Genomic DNA, 14,403 nt, shown 5'->3' with positions numbered 1-14,403 from the left:
CAGGAGAGAGGGCGTCCCTGGGACAGCTCTGAGAGGGGAGCACCCGGAGTGTCCTGCCCAGGTTGTGAGGGACGCTAGGCCCCGGTGTTGGGGGCCCTTGAGTGGTCCTAGGGGGACTAACAGCCCCACCCCCCCACAAAAAGTGCACTTCCTGGTGGGCCCTGGCCCTTCTGCCGGCCTCACGCAGCCAATTGTCGGTGGTATTTTTGGCAGGGCCCCTGCCTGGGTGGAAAATGGGAACACCAGTTGGATTCCCCCTGTGCCTCCCAGCCTCTGGAGTGCCCGGATGGAGGTGGGCTCCTCATGCGCAAATGGCCTGAGCAGGGAAGAGGATCCACAGATGGGTGGGGACAGGGTCCTGTGTCTTGCCCACCTGCTCTCCTGGTGGCTCGTGGCTCTGGAGAAGTCCCCAGCCAGGTCCATGCTCACTGTCAGGCCTGCCCCAACTCAGACAGGCCGTGGGGAGGTTCCTGTGGCCTCCAGCAGCCCTTGAGCACCTCCCCGGGCTGGCGGCATTGAGCCCTTTGTAAGAACACCGACGGCCTGGGGACCAGAGGCTGCCCGCACCCTGCAGAGCTGAGTGCATCCTCCCTGGGCAAGGAGACCAGGGCACCTTGGCAGCTCCCAGCAGGCAGACGTGGTCCTTGGTAGCTCACAGAGTCCTGTGTGACTCCTTGTCAAGGATATAGGGAGACTCAGGAGCTGCTCCCTGAGTGTCAGCTTAAAGCCCCCCCGCCCTTTACAGAGCTGTGGGGGTCCCGGTGCCTGAAGAAACGCGCGGCAGAGTCTGCGGCCGTCAAGCAGGGTGGAAGCTGCAGCTCTACGGGCAGCCCCTTTGGAACGGGCGTACCCCCGCAACGAGAGGCAGAGGACAGTGTGTGTGGGCCCAAGGTCGGGTCACCTTTGGGAGAGACTGGCCAGGGCCAGGGGCCCCAGTGAAGCAGGACAGGGAGAGAGTTTGGAGTCGAAGACCTCAGTGGAGACACTGCCCAGCTTCATGGCCCTACAGGACCCTCATGGGACCAAGGAGAGCATTTTTCTAGCAATATTCGTCTTTGGCTGTGCAGTGAAAGTAACTTTGGCAGAAGTGGCCTGTCCCTCCCTGCCTGGTGTGTGGGAGAGGAATTCAAGGGTGTTTGTCCGTCACACTTAGAAAGGTCTGGACTGTGTAATCAGGAGGTGGCTTGTGGATGTGAGAGGTCCAGGGGCCCTGCAGGTAGCACTTTGGATGACCTTCAGGTGACTTTGTTCTTGTCTACTCTGATACAAGTTTCTATTTGCTTTTTTTTTTTAAAGAAATGGCCCGTATCACGATGTCCGCGTGGTGCCAGGCCCGGCGCAGACTGCGCCGCTGCCTGCCGGTGCCTGTTGACTTTGTGGTGTGTTTATCCCGGGTGCGTGTGTACGTGAGGGAACGCGCGCTCCTCATGGCGCAACTCCCGTTTCTGCGGAGGGCTTTGTTCCACGGTGGCCACCTGACAGATACCCCTCCTGCCGGCGCTTAGAAATATTTACTGTCCCCCCGACGCCCTCAAACGGTGCTCCCCGCGCACCCGGCAGGATCTCGCCTGACCTTGTTTTCCTTGCGAGTTCGGGCACCGACTCCCTGGCTTTGGGACCACCTTTGAGTTTTGTTGCTTCTATCAGATGGGACGGGGGGCAGCCATGTGCGTCGGTGCCTTCGGGAGCTGACATTGGAACTGGGCAGGAAGCCACCACCTCCTCTGAGAAGGAGAGAGAGGAGGAAGCAGGGGGCGGGAATTAAGTGGCAGCCACCTCTGCCTGAAATGAATGATGTCCGTCAATCAAGGAGGTTTCTCCCCACCTCTAGCCACCTCAGTTGGGGCCTTTGGGCAGGAAAACTGACATCTTCCCCTTAAGCAGCCTTCCCAGAATTTTCCACCTGTCCCGAAAGAGCTGATTGCTGTTTCCCCCTGGTTTTTGCCTTCCCCGAGGTGGCCCCGGAGGGAGAAGTGACTTGCGGGTGACTCTTTCTCTGAGGACTTCTCCCTCTTGCCGACTGCCTGGCCTGTCTTCCAAGTGCCGTGAACAGGGGCCTGAGACGGGACGGGAACACCAGGCTTCAGGGCTGGGATCCCTCTGTAGTTCCAGACACGAGAAGGACCTTCTGCTGAGTCCCCTTCCCAAGCCACTCACACCAACAAGCGGCCCTGCTAGCCCTTCCCCTCCACGCCCCTGCAGTGAGCTCGGCCAGAGCAGGCCTGGTACAGAGAAAAACATGGGTGCCAGCGTCACGCCAGGGGGATCCCAGGTCAGGCCTGGGACAGAGAAAAACATGGGTGCCAGCATCACGCCAGCAAGATCCCAGGTCAGGCCTGGGACAGCCCATGCGTGCGTGTCGTCTCTGATGGTCCTGAATTTCGTATGTATAATTGTTCACTTTCACACTGGTAATTAAGTGTTATGAATCAGAGTGATTTGACTTTACTGTAATGTCCATGGTATTTATTTACTGAAAAAGAACAAGTAAAGATATTTTAGTAAAGATAACAAGCAAAATCCAAGAAGGATCGGTGTCATTTTGGCCTCCCTCCGTGGTGGCCTAGAGCACGGTGTTGTGGCCACTCTGAGCTCAGAAGTGGGGTTCCCCTGGAGGAGAGGGGGTCTGGGAGTGGCGTGAGCAAAGGGATCTCACCAGGCAGCAGCCCCTGCAGGAACAGGGTGCGCGTCTCTTGAAGGACAGGTTTGAAATAAAAGTCGCGTGGATTATTCTTACTGTCATTTTGGGACACCATGGAAACCATTTTCTTTCTACTCTGAGAACAAAGTTCTTGTTCTGGACAATTCAGTTGAAATAAAATGAGAAGGTCCAATTTCCTTTCTCTTTGTATAGCAAGAGACACAGTGCCAGGCAACCCTCGGCTTTGGGATGACTGGGGAGGGTCGGGGGCTCTTCTCTCCCTGACGTGGGGCCGATGTAGATGACAGCACGACTCCCTGGGGACGAGAGACGGGGCGGGCAGCACGTGAGGCACCCACGAGCTTTGGGTTCAAGGTCGTGGGGCAGCCTTACTTCAAGGTGGTGGGGCAGCGTTACTTCAAGGTCGTGGGGCAGCCTTACTTCAAGGTTGTGGGGCAGCCTTACTTCAAGGTCGTGGGGCAGCCTTACTTCAAGGTCGTGGGGCAGCCTTACTTCAAGGTCATGGGGCAGCCTTACTTTAAGTGGGAGCTTTCCGTTAGCAACGCAGGAATGAGGCTGGGGGTCGGGAGCTGAGTTTCCTCCGGCCTCAGTTGCTGGTCAGAAGCCCGCATTCCTTCTACGCTGAGGCTGACGCTTTGGGGAGGGCCGCCCCCTCCTCTCTCCCTCCTGTGTGTTAGGAATAGTCGCTGACTAAACCCGCTTTGTTCCTGGGTGCTGCGAGGCATCCTGAGCTGTGCCCTGAGTCAGATGCCCCACCCCCGACCTGGGGGCTCACTCTGTGCATGGCTGTGTGTGTGCCTCAGGGGTGTGTGGAAACGGCCCCCTGGGCTTCATCTCAGGGAGGGGGCTTGTCAGGAAGGGCACCCGAAATTCCTGGCCTCCTCCATCTGGACACAGCCAGGCTCAGTCTCTTCCTAAATACCACACCCCGCCAGTCGCCACCGAAGCCCACCTGCCTGGAGGAAATCACCCGTGAGCGCATTTGCTCGCCCTGGGGTCTGCAAAAACAATGATTTTCACATTTGTTGAGTAAATCATGACATTTATCATCATGCTGTTTATTTTGCTAATTAAGAGGCGGCTGCCCAGTGACAGCCCAGAGGGAGGAGGCCATGGGTGAGGCACTGGGGAGGCCACCTGCCCCCGGCTGGGCCTTCAGCTGTGTGTCCAGGGTCCTGCAGCTTGGGGCCTGCTGGGGTGGGATCCCACAGGACCCCCAGGGGAGGCACTGGGGGCACTTTGCTCACTGCATCAGCCACTGTCTCCCACCCAAGGTCTGCTTGTTTCTTTGTTGACTGTGTCTCCCCAGAAAGGCTCTCGAAGGCATCAGCGGCCCTGCCTGTAATCAGAACGCTGATGAGTAAGTGCCTCTGCCTCTGCTGAAGAGGCCAGGTGAAAAATGTTAATGTGAATTGATGGGGTTTCAATTATTTGAAGAATGTGCTGAAGTGGACGACCTCACCCCTGGCGTTATTTACTGAATATTAATGTGTGTTTATTTGTTCAATCAACAAATGCGCTGTATCTGGGCCAGGGCCTGTGGGAAGCTCTGGGGTCAGCCCAGAGGCCTTGGGCCACACCAATTCTCTGGCACTGCCATCATGGGACCCCCAAGCCGGTGCCTCCTGGGTCCCCAGAGCCCACTGAGAGCCTTTGGCAGGGCCAGGACCTGCCAGTCTCCCCTGTGGACCAGGAGCTACACAGCAGCCAGGGATGGGTGAGAGCAAGTACACCTGCACTCTGAGAAGATGAGAAATGTCCTCACATGTAATATGGAATTTTATCCAAAACACCCAGCCTTGAAGAAAGGCAGGATTTCCAAGGAAGTAAAACCTCTTCTGTGGACACAGGCCTGTCCCCCTACATGTGTTTGGAATACTGATGCTCTTCTGTTCCTGAGTGGGACAAATGAGAAATACATTTGCAGGTCCATTTTGGTCCCAGGTGATAGGATGACGATGGAGTGGGGTCAGGGCAGCCCAGCCAGGCACCTGGCTCCCTGGGACAGCAGGAGGGACAGTGCTATGGGGCTTCAGTCTCCGACATCACAGCACAAATGTCCATGATGGGCTTTTAAAGGCACCGTGAGGCAGGCGTAAAAAGGTAGCACCCAGAACCAGCTTCCCCACATACCAGGAAGCACTGGAGGGCCCCAAGTGCTGAGACCCGGTTCAGTCCGATGGCAGGAGGGGCAATGGCAAATTTACTCCAGGGTTTTTGCAATGTGGCCAGGTCCACAGGGTAGGGTAGGGAATGACCCAGGCCACCCTTTCCCACACACAAACCCCAGTCCCTTCTCCCTTCCTCCTGAATGTCCTGTCAGCAGCAAATATTAACATGATTTGCTGCAGGAGATTGTGTGTGAGCTTGCACACACAAATAGCCCCCACAGCTTAATTTTTGCCTAAAGTCCTAGACAGAGCCTTGGCCTCTAAGGATGGGGATCATCCGTGTCGCCAGCTCATCTGGGCTCGGTAGCTTTTGGAGCTGGCTGTCTTGGGGCATGGGGGTTGGGTGCCTGCAGGCCTTGCTTCTCTGGGAGTTCCGGCTGGGTTTTGAGCCAGAAGATCCTGGAGAGACACTTCCAGGCTCTGGATTAATGACCAGGCTCAGGGTGTTAGGAGGAGACCCTAAGGAGTCAGCCCCTACATCCAGACCTCATGCTCTGGCCTGCTCATGTTCCAACTGGGCAATCTCTTCATGAGGGTTGTGGGTTCAGGACTGGGTTTGGGGAAGTAGGAGGTCCTATTGGAGGCTCTGCCTTTCTACCGTTTTCATGGCAGTGGACGGGGCTTGGTGCTGGTGCAGGAGCTGGACTTAGACCCCTCCGTGGGTCCTGGGCTGGGGAATCAAGGTGAGCTTGGCCACAGGTCTGAGCCCAGGCAGAAGCGACCCTGTTTTAACCAAGCCCCAGCTCCTGCCCAGGAGGGATTGTCGAGGCTCCTGGGACTCTGCTTCAGTCCCTTTCAGTCCCTGTGGCCTCATGAGCAAACAGGAAACCAAGATCAACCCAGAGACAGACACACCCGGCTGCCTTGTTGCCATAAAGACCCTTGGTGCTCAAAGTGTGGTCCCTGAGCCAGCAGTGCTGGCCTCCCTGCAGGTTTGTTGGAAATGAAGAACCTTGGCCCCCCTCTGGGACTCACTGAGTCACCATGTGCAATTGAGCGAGATCCCTGGTGATTCATGTGCACAGCTGAGTTTAGGAAGGACCCGGCCAGACGGCGAGTACCCAGCAGACGCAGCGGCCAGGCGGCGAGTACCCAGCAGACGCAGCGGCCAGGCGGCGAGTACCCAGCAGACGCAGCGGCCAGGCGGCGAGTACCCAGCAGACGCAGCGGCCAGGCGGCGAGTACCCAGCAGACGCAGCGGCCAGGCGACGAGTACCCAGCAGATGCAGCAGCTTACCAGGGGGCAGCTCTGGGTGTGTTGCAGGCATTGGGAGAGTCACCAACGTTCCCTGACGCTGTGGAAGGATGTGCTGCCTTCCTGCCCACCCCGCCTCCAGGGCTGACCTCCTGAGGCTTCGGGCTCCTGCCCAGCCCCCCAAGGGGATGGAGCGGCAGCTCCCACCAGTGCCAGGTCTAGCCATTCCTAGGAGATCTCCAGGCTGCCTCATGGCTCTGGGATTCAGGAAGAAGGGGCACCTGCCAGCCACCAGAGGCTGGTTTGAACCCAGAAGTGTTTGACATAGCTCTCCTCTGTAGAAGCAGAACTTGTGTGTCCAGCACCCACTGCTCAGTGGGATGGGTGCTCCCTTTGCACCCCTGGAGCTGTCCACAGCCATGGACCTCCGCACTCTCCATCCCATCCGGCTCTGGGGGACCCCAGGATGGCAGGCAAGGATGGCTCAACCCAGGGAGCTCCTGCGGCTCAGACATATTCTGAGAAGTGCGCCCACCCAGCCGGGGAGGAGGTGCAAGCCCCTGCCCCCCAACAATGTCTGCTGAATGCATAGAAAAATGTAAGAGTGAGTGCCCCTCCCACCTGTCGGTCTGTACTGGGGGAGGGGGTGGTCAGGAAAGCTCCCAAGTCCTTCCCGGGTGCCTGAGACCTGAGGGCAGAGGCTGGGGGCTGCGGTCTCCCCTTCACTGCGTGTTGGTGTTGCCTGGGGAGCATGGGAAATACAGGTGTCAGGCCTGCCTCGGAGATGCTGGGCTGGGGCCAGGGAGGGTGACCAACCTCCCTGTTTGTCCAGGAACGTCCCAGTGTCAGACCCAAAGTCCTGGCACACCCCTCTGGCATCAGGCATGTGAAAGCTCCCAGGAGTAATTTACGGCCTGGGCCCAGAGCAGCTGACCTAGATAGGAGGAGTGGAGAGCCCGCCTGCATGTCCTGTCCGGCACCTGCACCAGACCGCCGGGCAAGGGACAGGTGGGAGGGCTGAGGAACAAGGGCTCCCAAAGCACTCGTCCGGCCTTCTGCAATGCTCAGTGCACACTGGGGGGCTATTTAGGATGGTTGTTGAGGGCATTTAGTCACTCAGCAGACAACCGGCTCATCTCAGGTCCTGCAGAGGTGTTCACTGGTACCTCCCTGTGCAGGGCGCTTCCTCCTGTCTCTCCCGTGCCCCTTTCACCCTGGAGCTGAGCCCCGCCATAAGCCCTCCTTGCTGGCCTGCTGTGGGGGCAGCCGGCACTCATTGGCTGAGCTCTTAGATCACCCTATTACGCCTTATCCTTTAAATTCCAACAGAGGGGAAGGGGCAGACCATGGCAGGTGCTGGGGACCTCGGCTCAGGCTGGAGTCTCAGGGAGGGAGGCTGGGGCAGGTCTGATAATATCAAGGCTGGACTCTGCGGCATCTGGCCACTGTCATCTCCCCACCACACGCCACCGTCTCCCCACCACACACCACCGTGTCCCTGCCACACGCCACCGTCTCCCCGCCACACGCCACCGTCTCCCCACCACACGCCACTGTCTGATCGCCACACATTAGGGCTTGGTATTCTCAGTCCCACGTTTTATCATCTAAACCCCAAAACTCGTTCCTGGCCTGCCCTTTCTCTCCAAGGTTCCCAGATGCACGCTCCACTGCCCACACCACCCCCACGGTTGGGTGGGCTCGGCCCCGGGACGTGGCCTGGCTCTGGGCACCTCTGCTGCTCCACTCTGCGTGGAGAGTTCTGCGTGAGGCCAGGAAGCTTTGCCGCGCTTCCCCACTCAGGAGCTTCTGGATGTTTCTATGGAGGCCTCACGTCTAAAACCGTGAGCGCACCGGCCAGTGGATGCTCTGAGGAGTGTTCCCGTGGAGCCAGCACCGGGCAGCTCGGCGAGGCACACAGCGTCGGGATTTGGAGAGAGACGGGGCCCTGTGGGATGGCGCGGAGCCTGAGGCCACCGTGGGGACAGGGATGCAGAGAAACCCATGGGCCTCGGCGTTGCTCCGGGAGCAGCCGGCAGTGCCATGGAGGAGTCACAGCACAGGCCTCCCATGTCCCCCGGCACCGTGACATCAGCCCTAGACGTTTTTAGCCCAAGAATGCCATGAAATCCTGCACTATCTTCGGCCCGGCTCGGAGGCACGGGTATATAAGGAATTTTAGAAAAAAGGAGAGAGAATGACTAAGAATACCTCCCTGATGGCTCTCCTTTACTTCCTTAAGGGGTAATAACTCCGCTGCAGCCCAGCAGAGGGGACTTTCTTTAAATAGAGCATTCTGATTCACAAGCGAAAAAGGAAATAAATATTTTCTTTTCATATTCGAGAGACATCTGTGAATACCAACTTCTTAAATAGTATTTTGCCAATCGCATCCCACACGCCCCGCCCCCCTGTCCCAGTGACACCCAGAGCCCACCCTTACTCAGGAACCGGCCGCTTGTACCAAGAGACCTGAAAACATCATCAGGGATGCCAGCCTGAAAATGTCTTCAGGGTTTTGCCAGAAGCAGGAGGGAGAAGGGCTTCTGCGTGGGGGCGTGGCCCAGCCTCCCCCTAGGTCCCCCAAGGCTCCCTGTGAGAACAGGGTGCTCCGGAGCCTCCTGCCCTTTTCCTTCCTCCCTTTCTTTCTTCCTTAGGGAAAATAAGGATTGGATGTGAAGGGAGTATGACAGAGGCATGTGGCCTCTGTGTGGGCCTGGTGGGCACCTGCCGTGTGCCCTGGTCTCTGTGAGGCTCTGTCTACACTGGGACCCTCCCAGCTGTGCTGTGATTAGGACACAGCCACCCTCGCTCTGACAGGGGAACCCGGGGCTGAGAAGGAAGGAATAGCTCCCAGCCCCCAGGTTTGTCCATGCAGGGGCCCAGAGGCAGGTGTGGGTCCCGCTCAGTGACCCCAGCAGGAGCTCACTGGGGGCAGCCAGGCTCTTGCCAGGTGGGAGAGGCACAGGTGAGCTCCAGCAGGGGCAGCAGCTGGGCCCAGATCCGGTTCCTGCCCCCACTAACAGCATGTAGGTGGGGCAGTCTCAACTCTGCGCCTTGCAGGCCGATTGCCTGGGCCCAGTGCCTCATGCTCCTGCCTGAACATGGCTCTGTCCTCTGCAGGTCCCTGACCCAGCCGGGCCCTGGAACTTGACTTCACTACAGCCGATGGCCCTCTCTGGGCTTGGGGGAATTCTGTGTCGTAAACATGACCTCAGCCCCACTTTTTCTTAGGAGCTGCTGTCCCCTTGTTTGAAAGCAGGTCCCAAATGCAGCCCCATGGGCCCTTGTGGGGCCTGAGAATGCTGGGGGCACTTGGCAGGGAGTGAGGCTCACCACCCGGTGCCCCTGCCTGAAGCTGGGATTCTGCGGTGGCCCCAGGGTGCCCGTGGCACCAGAGAGGGGTTCAGCCAGGAACCGCAGAGGTTCCTGACCCAGATGGTCAGCCTGTGAGACCCCCACCCAATTCCAGGCCGCATTCTCTACCTACTACTGGCTGACAGTTCCTGGGGGAGGTCCCAGGAGTCTGCATTCCGAGAAGCGATCATTGTGGGGCACTTGGAGGAGTCCAGCCCAGGAGGAGGCCCTGGGAAAGGGGCCCGCCCTGAACTTCCTTCCTCCCCTACCCATGGGAGCCCAGAGAGGCTTTTCCTAAAGGTGCCGAGGCTGACGGGTAGCAGCAGAGCCTTTCCTGACCACAGGCCTCAGCAGGGCAGGTGGAAGGAGCAGAAGCTGGGGCTGCGAAGAGGAGGGTGCCTGGGTCCACTGGGGGACCCCACTGTTGCCCAGGGGGGTCTGTGCAGCCGCTGAGGCTGGGGGGTGGGCTTCACACCACTGGCTCATCAGCATGGCTCCCGTCCCCGGCCACAGCTGCACGGGGTGGCCCGAGGCTGACCAGCCACGCGCCCCCCGGGCCTGGAGTGATGGCTAAGATAGGAGGGGCCCCTTGTCATACCTGAGTCCCCCTTGGGACATCACCATCTCCTCCCCCTCCCAGTGCAGTTATGAACTGGGCCCCAGGAAGGGAAAGAGTCATATGCGACCATAGGCTGGGTGGACCCAGGACAAGAGCCCAGGGTCCCGACCCCCAGGCGGGCCCTTTCTGCCCCTGCAGCTCCCAGACGTCAGCTGTGAGCAGGGCAGGCCCCTCCTTCCTGTGTGCCCCCAGCCATCACGGCGGCCCCAGCTCGTTGTGGGCACTCAGTCCAATTGTCCCTTGGGTGATCCTACAGCCTTGGCATCCTGGAGGAGCGTGCCCCATGAGCCAGGCAGGGCTGGCACAGGCCTGAGAGGCAGCTCATTCACCTCTGGTGCCTGCACCTGCAGTGCGGTCCCTGCAAGGCTGTGCTGGGATCAGCTTTGTGCTGCCAGGTGGTAGGCCTACGAGGGCGGCAGGAAGCGACTGGACCACTAAGACTGAAGAATCTACAGTACAGATCATTTGCGCTTGAGATCTTTTAATTTTGAGTAATTTCCCAGCAGCAGGCTTCGCAGGGAGCAGAATGGGTGGGGAGGGCGGCCCCTCCTGAGGGTGGGCGGCTGTGGCCTGGCGGCTCCCTGGAGAGGCCCCCTGAGGCCTGTGGGCCAGCTCCTGGGTGGCCCTCCCTCCCCTGGGTCAGACGCAGGTCCCACGCGTTCCAGGCCACAGAGGTCTCCCTGGGTCAGGGACGAGGGTCAGGGGATGAGCGCGTGAACCTCGTGCTCCTCAGGGGGCAGCGGCAGGTCCCACTGCCCTCCCGCCAGGCCTGGCTGCTGGTCAGAGCTTCTCCTGTGGCAGGAATTCTCATGGGCCGGGTCATCAGCTAGGGTAGGAATGTGCTCTCAGGGTGCTACGGGCTCTGGCCTCAACCAGAGATGAGGGTGACGCAACTGCCCACAGGCCCGCTGAGGGGCAGCGACCTGAGGACCACCCCTGTGGGCTGCCTGTCTCTGCTGCCTCCTGCACGCGGGTAGAATCTGCTCGGGGCAGGGGCGGGCACTCCATGCGTTCTCTGGACCCCCGAGCTGCAGTGTGGCTGGGTTGCTGTGGTTGAAGGCACCTGCCTTAAGGGGCCAGGTTGGCGCAGGGCAGCGTCTCTCTGGGGTGAGGAGTTTATCTGAGTGCCTAAGAGAAGGCCTTTTGGAGAATGGCTGCAGGCCGGCACCCTTGCTGCATGGAGAGTTTGTTCTGCGTGGCCTTGGCTTGGCCTTTCCTGTCGTTTGGAACATATGTGAGTAGAATTGCCTCAAAGTGACTATTCTCACTCAGCTGCCAGGATGCCGTGAGTGTGTCTGCTGTGCAGGGGAGCGTGGTCTCTTCTTGCTTTTGCAGCTCCGGGCCCACCTGGAGTGCTTGGCGTGGCACTGGGCCGTGGCCTTCTGGGACGCCTGGGCAGCACCACCGTGCTTTCCAGGGAGCTGGCTTGGTGAGTGGGCCCCACTCTCCCCTGCTGCATGAAGAACGGCACCAGCCTCCAGCAGCAGCCGCCCAGGAGCTCTCGTGCGTCCACTCTGGTCCTCCGGTCCCGGCTGCGCCTCTTGCACCAGGCTGGGGCAGGGATTACCAGCCGCACGCAGGCTGCGGGAACCCCCTTTGTCTGGCTTTCGGTGGAGTCGGCGGAGTTCCTTCCTTCTGGGCTAATGCCCAGTTTAATTGTACATCCCATTGTGTCGTCTCTGTTCAATCATGTTCAAAAATACCTACGTCCACTCCGTTCCCATTTAGATCTCTCTAAAGTCCATTCCGGCTTATCAGCACCGTAATTTCACGAGCAGAGCTAAGATTTCTGCCATTTAGGCCCCAGGCATTGTCTGTCGCGGCAGCAGCTGAGATAAACCCTCACCCAGAACAAAGTCGAAATGACCTTTTACAAGTAGAAGCGGCCTTGTTTCCCTCTAGACTAATTTATCAGCCTTCGTTTCAGCCCTGGCGCTCAGCGGAGGCTGGAGAGAGTGCTGTGCGGGGTGGGGGCAGAGGGGGATTAGGATGCTTGGTTGCTCCACAGTTTCAACAGGCACCTCTGGATCCTCGGGGACAGAAGCTGCCAATGGCCATGGGGTGCCGCCGAGGAGCTTGCCTGTGGGCGGAGAGCCATAGCCAGGTGTCCCCCAAAGAGCGTGGGGGTCTCAGGGCCTGGGGCAGGGGCACAAAAATAAAACCTTGCGTGAAAACAACGAGCCAGGCTGGAAATACGTGAACATAAGCAACATGAAATGGCCGGGCCTCCGGAGCCCCTTGCCAGTGGGGCTCTGCTGAGCTTCTTGGTAACAGCTCACATGTTCCACCTACAGAGGCTGGCTGGCTCGGTCCTCCCCTTCCTGCCCACCCCAGGAACAAGAATCTCTAGGCAGAAAGAAGGGAGGAGAGGCTGCTCAGGCTCCTGGGTCAGCCAAAGTCCCATTTCCAGAAGGTTCCAGTTGCCCTGGCTCCTGGAGCTAGGTTTGCACTGGAGCTGCCGGGCCCCTCAAAGCATCCTCGTCCCATGGGGTGGGCCTCTGATGAGCCTCTCTAGTGCATGAAGAATCGCTGGGGGCTGAGAAGCGCAAGTCTTGCTCGGCTAGGAGCCCCAGCGGCACTCGAGCCCCAAGGGGCCCTCCGGGGCAGGACGCCACTCTGCTGGCCCTTGATGCCGCCCACATGGACACGAGCACCATGCTGTCTTCCCGGAGAGACCACGGTGCACCCTGTCTCAAGTCTGAGCTCTCAGAGGTGACCCTGCCCCTCAAGGGCTCCAGGACAGCTGTGCAGTGATCCCGGGACAGGGATGTCCTTGTGTTCCGTCTTTCTCCCCCCACCAGGGGAATGCAGAGGCTACAGGCCTCCCAGGGTCTTGCTGGGGAAGGGACCTCACTTCCTCCTGGTGCACACGGGTGAATGCTGAGATATCAGACTGGAGGTAAACATGGGACCTTCTTCATTGTATCCCAGCGCAGAGGCTGAGGCTCACCTGTCTTTCCAGTAGAGGCAACAATCCCCGTGATGACTGCCCAGGGCCTGAGGGGCAGAGACTCACAGCTGCTGAGTCAAGGGCCTGGGGAGAGGGGCCTGGGGGTCTGGCCTGCCGGCCGAGGCTGCCATGGATGTGGGCTGAAGCCTGCACACTGGCAGAAAACCATGGGCTCCACCGAGGCCCTTAGCCGGGGCCCTCCCTTAGGCTTAAGGTGTTTTTTTTTTTTTTTTTTTTTTTTTTGAGATGGAGTCTCGCTCTGCTGCCCAGGCTGGAGTGCAATGGCGCTATCTCGGCTCACTGCAAGCTCCGCCTCCCGGGTTCATGCCATTCTCCTGCCTCAGCCTCCCAAGTAGCTGGGACTACAGGCGCCTGCCACCACGCCCGGCTAATTTTTTGTATTTTTAGTAGAGACGGGGTTTCACCGTGTTAGCCAGGATGGTCTCGATCTTCTGACCTCGTGATCTGCCCTCCTCGGCCTCCCGAAGTGCTGGGATTACAGGCGTGAGCCACCACGCCCAGCCTAAGGTGGATTTTAAAACAGCCTGGGAGTCCTGCGTGGGATCTGAAGAACAAATAAAGTATCCCTGGCGCGCGTGGCCCTCCTGGAAATGCAGAGAGTGCTGCTTGTCCTACCTTCCGCCAAGTGGACAGGGCTTGGGGGTCACGGGGCGAGTGTCTCCTGCACCTAATCCCGGCCTCCACCCCGATGATGCTGCCTGTGGACTCAGCACAGAGCTTCAGACCTGACCACGGGCGCAGAAGACGAGAACAAGAGCCGAACCGGGGGCAGAGGAGGAAGAGAGGAGGAAGAGGAGCAGGAAGGAGGAAGGAGGGAGAAGAGGAGGAGGAAGAGGAGGGGGGAGGAAGGGGAAGAGGAGGAGGACAGCTGTGAGCTGTGAGTCCAGGGTCAACCCTTAGCCGGAGTGGGGACTCCGGGGAAGGCCAGCTGCCCAAATGACTGAAGTCTGATGGCAGAAGGACATCACGACCCCTGAGTTTTGGGAGCATAGACCACGCTGCCTTCTTTTGAGGAGGACAGGGATGGAAAAAGGGGTCTGGGCTGCATTTTGATAAAAGCCTTCAAACTCCATTCATATGATCATAGGAGCTGGGGGGCTGAAGACAATTGTATTTCTCTTGCCTCTAAAATTCGCTTTGTCATGGGGATTACTTCAATTGCACTGACTTGAAGCTCGCACAGAGATGAACAAGATGCAGCCTTGGCGCTCAGAGGCGGGTGTCCAGTCCCCAGAGAGGCGGCCTTCAAGTCCAGTAGCCCAAGCCACGGGAGCCAGCCTCACCCTGGCCCCACACCAGAGCTCCCACCGCAGGGCGCAGCCTCCTGCTCACTGGGATATTCCCTCATGAGACCTGGGCCCTTGCAGTCATCAGGAATGATGTCAGCTGTGGGGAGGACAGGAGGGCCACCCGGGGCAGCTGCGCTCT

General features: G+C 59.2%; 1 protein-coding gene across 1 annotated transcript in view; it reads left to right on the top strand.

Moving 5' to 3' along the window:
* Positions 1-14,403, top strand: part of PRDM16 (PR/SET domain 16) — a 372,677-nt gene that overhangs the window by 117,119 nt on the left and 241,155 nt on the right. The gene's annotated exons all lie outside the window — the stretch shown is intronic.

This window comes from Pan paniscus, chromosome 1 (genome assembly GCF_029289425.2).
Source record: "Pan paniscus chromosome 1, NHGRI_mPanPan1-v2.0_pri, whole genome shotgun sequence".
In the NCBI taxonomy this organism is placed as follows: Eukaryota; Metazoa; Chordata; class Mammalia; order Primates; family Hominidae; genus Pan; species Pan paniscus.
Note: the sequence above shows the minus strand (reverse complement) of the source record. Positions and strands in the feature narration are given on the sequence as shown.